Here is a 4,493-nt window from a genome sequence, read left to right as displayed (position 1 = left end):
TCAAAATGAAGAAGAAATTATCTATGAAGTTAATTATCTAGCAGACATGTTTTACACTCAGTCATTTTTCACCACCACGCAGTAACTGGAAGCACAGGCATTTCTCTTTCCTGTAATTAATGTACTCAGAATACATTGCAGAAAGTATCTGGGGTTATTTTTCGGTTGGAGGATCTCGGGGGGGAGGCGAAGCTTTTGGAGAGGGCTGCAAGCATGGAAGCAGAATGGACTCAGTGCTCACTGGGTTGCTTTCCAACCTTTGGATTTCCACAACTGCAGCGTGCTCCTGGCAGCCCTGTTTGCGCTATGGTGAGAATTAGGGCTGTGTTTCCCTAAGGCAGAAGCAGCTGTTGTCACCAATCCAACGTTTCCAAGCATCCTGCAGAGCCAGGGGGACACACGCAGCCTCCCCGACGCCTTCCCTGCCCATGGCCAGTTTCCACCAAGCGAACTTTCCAGTGCTGATGAAGGGATCCTTTCAGCTCCATCCCGTGTGTAAGGAGCCCTGAGCACATGGCGTGGCTCTCGTCCTGGGTCAGAGAAACCTTGCATCCACCCAAAGCCCCCAGGTCCTTCTGATTCGCTACTGAAACCAGGAGATGTCCTGCAGGTCCAAAGGTGCATCAGCTGCTACACGACCTGCTGTCACCAAGGTGCGGGCAGCTCTTTGCATTTCACCACCTTCAGGCCCAGAAAATAAAAAGTGTGCCTGCTGCAGGCCAGCAGAGCAGGAAAGCAAACACCAGCAGGGATGTCAGTATGGACCAAAGAACTTTGCTCTTACAATGGAAAAGATCGTCTCTTGAAGAAGGGATGAACCCCCTCTGCTCGGCTCTATCTGGGTGCTGGATGGGCACCCTGTTCTGGGACTCCAAGCAAGCGAAATCTGCTTTAAAATAAAATCCCTTATCACTTTTGTAAGGTCTTGCAGCTGTGGTGTTACACATCTGTCCATCCATCCATCCATTCTTCCATCCATTCTTCCTTCCATCCCTCCCTCAATCCATCCATCCATCCATCCATCCATCCATCCATCCATCCATCCATCCATTCCCCCATCCCCCCAAGCTCAGACCCACCAGCCCTACTCTTTGCCCACATCCTAGGCTGCCATCCCTGTGCTGAGGATGCGACTTCTGATCAGGACACGCATTTGGAGAAGAAAAGCCCTTACGGAGCCCTGGGGATTGCCTACCTTGAGCCAAGCAGAGCTCTGACCCCTGGCAGCGCTACACAACTGTGTTTCTCCCCCTGCTTTTCTCCTTGATTTAATTCATTGTTCATTTACTGCTGTAATTATATTAGGAAGCTGTAACACAGGACACCAGAGTCCCTCAGAGGCTGCTAATTGTGGCTGGAACGAGGCCATTAGGGAGGGAACCAAGAGAACAGCGCCTGCTGCTGCAGCTGGGAGACCGTGGGTTTGTAGATTTCAGGATTTCCAAAGTCCTGCATTTCTACATTTCTGGATTTCCAGGTTCCAAAGTATTGCTGGATTTCCAAATGCCTGGATTTACAAATTTCTGTGTTTCTGGATTTCTAAGCTCAAGCACTTGCTCTGCACACCCTGTGCTCGTGGCTGCCTCGCATGTGCAAGGTGTTATTTTTATGCCTTAACAATTAAATGCAGTGCAGTGAGGGGAAAAAAAAAAGAAAGAAAGAAAAAAAAAAGCGTTCCATATGAAGTGAAGCAGCTCAGCAAAGTTAACGAGGCAAAAGTGTCTGCTGGTGGGAAAGCTGGAGGTGTCAGGGGAGCCCCAGGGTGACATCTTGCTTAATGGGGGATGAAGAAAAGGGAGGAGGAAAGTGAGCATCGAATTAATTGCAGAGGGCAGAGGTGCTATCCCATTTGTTTCCGAGCATCTCTCCTGGTGGAAAAGCCCCTCAGTGCTGCTGGATGTGGAAGATGGGATGAAATCCATGCGGCCAAATCCTAAGGCACTCACGGAGGACTCGCTTGCAGGTTGCAGGAGGATGAACAGCCCTTAATCCTTTTGTATTTTCCTTTCTCCAAGGAGGTCGTTTGGCTCCTGCAGCTGGATTCCTCTCCTCCTTGTTGAGCCAAGGCTGCCGAATCACGCTCCCCATGCATGACCGAGGTGTGGATGTTGGTGCTGGGTTGGCGATGCAGACAACACCGCTTTGGGCCCCCCAGAGGCTGCACAGCCCCCAGTGCCTCCTCACAGTTCTCCAGAACTGGGGGCTTCAGACCACGAGCCCGCGTGGAGCCTTCATTGCTGCTCCTCGTGGCGTCTTCATCCCATCAGTGCATAAATCTCATAGATTTCATAGATCCCATGGGTTCCATACATCCCATAGATTACACCGATCTCACAGATCCCATAGGTGCGTAGATCTCATGGATCCATAGATCTCAGAGATCTCATGGATCCCATAGATCACACAGATCTCATAGGTCCCATAGATCCCATAAGTCCCACAGATCTCATAGATCCCATAGATCCCACAGGTGCATAGATCTCACAGATCCCATAGGTCTCATGGGTCCCAAAACTGCACAGATCCCATCAGTCACATAGGTCACATAGATCCCATACATGTGAACATCCCACAGCAACACAACGTCTGCACCTTGGACCCAGCACAGCACAGCTACCCAAGCAGCCCCAAGCTCTGCTCTGCTTTCCCTGGCTCTCCATCCACTGGATGCTCTCTGATGCCAATGGAGAATCCAAGAGCTGCAGGGAGCGGGGAGATAGGAACATCAGAGTGACATATGGGGTCGGGATAGGGAAACATTTGGCAAATGGGGCATCAGAATGGAGATTTCCTTCTGAGCTTTCTCAGCAGTGGAGAAGCAGAGAAGCCTGAGGTGTTTCCAGCCAAGAGCAGCTCAGGGCCATTCCCTTCATGCATCACCACGCTGTTCCTCCCGCAGAAATACCCAAACCAGGGCGCATTTTGGCTGGGCTCACCCCCAACCCCACCCCCAAGCCAAGACATTCTGATGTTTTCTCGGTGCCAAACTGCTTAGCACATCTGGCTCTCTATTTCAGAGCTGTCATTTTCCTGGCTGTTAGAGGAGAGAATATGTTAAAGAGCAGCCTGGATTTGCAGCACAGCTCCGGCGAGAGACGTGACATGTTTATTTTCCCCGTGCCAACTTGCACATCAAACGTGTTTTTGTTCCCTGCTTTGCAATGGGGAATATTCGCCCCTCCTTTTGCAGTGGGGTCTGGGCAGCCTTGGAGCCCCACTGCACAGAGCTGCCTGCAGGTTGGTGCTGCTGCTGCTCCGTGGTGCGAGCAGCAAGACGGGAAAAGGACTTCTGATTGGTGATGGGGTGGGGGGGAGGAACACGAGGTTTTGTGTGACCCAAATTTCAACCTTTCTTTTGGGCTTTGAGCGCTGGGGGAAAAAAAAAGGAGCACAGAGGGAAGAGGTGCTTTCAGAAACAAAGCTATTTCACATTAAAAAAAAAAGAGAGAGAGAGAGAACGTGTCAGCTCCTTTGAAATGTTTGCTTGTTTGCTCATCTCCCAGAGCCAAACAGCCAGGGAGTCGTCTGCAGCACTGCAAGACGTTGGGACTGACCCAAATCTGTGCCTTCCTACAGCTGAGCATCCCCCCAGCACAGCACCAGGGCTTGGGATGCTCGATGGGACACGGACCCCTCCTCCCCTAGGGGTGGTGCTTTGTTTTCCTCTTGGTTCTTTCTTCTTCTTTTATTATTATTATTATTATTATTATTATTATTATTATTTCCATTATAGACATCATTTAAAAAAAATAAACTTTACAATAATACATTTTGTAGCCGTCGCCGTTTGAGCGCTTCCTTTTTAAAAAATAAAGAGGAAAGGAAATTTTAGAAAGCCACACCATAGATGTACATGGTTATGTATATACATACATATCTGTAGGTATAGGTGAGTGCTATATACATACACTATATATGTATATATGAAAGGAAACTGAGTAACATACACAGGATTCCAACCACTGCTGGGGTTGGATCCCATTCCAACCAAATCCGATGGAATGAAGATGGGAAATAAAGAAATAATTAAAGAAAAGAAGAAAAAAAAGGAAAATAATAAAAAGGAAAATCTCTCCCCTCCGAGTGACAGATAGAAAACATCAGGACAACCTCACACCGTTTGAATATTGGTTTCTTTTCTGATTTTAAAACTCTCACCAACCACGGGAAAGGAAAAGAAAATGATCCCGGGGACGACGTGGAGCGGCGGAGCGCAGTCTGTGCCCAAAGGAGCCCCAGTGGCACCGCTGTGCCGCGGCGATGCGCAAACGTCCCACGTCCCCAGCGGGTCCCTGCAGCACGCTGGGTTGGCGGCCCTGCAGACAGCCCTTGTCCCAGAGCTCTGCTCTTTGCCTTTTTCCCCTCCCTGGTGCCGTTGAGCGCGTTGGTTCCCCTTTGTGGGTGCCTGGGTTGTGCCGGGCTCGCGCTCGAGCGTAGAAACCCAACGCATCATAAAACGAACAAAAAGGCCAAAAAGAAAAAAAGGGGAAAAA

Source organism: Meleagris gallopavo, chromosome 24 (assembly GCF_000146605.3).
Source record: "Meleagris gallopavo isolate NT-WF06-2002-E0010 breed Aviagen turkey brand Nicholas breeding stock chromosome 24, Turkey_5.1, whole genome shotgun sequence".
Classification (NCBI taxonomy): domain Eukaryota; kingdom Metazoa; phylum Chordata; class Aves; order Galliformes; family Phasianidae; genus Meleagris; species Meleagris gallopavo.
This window is presented reverse-complemented; position numbering follows the sequence as displayed.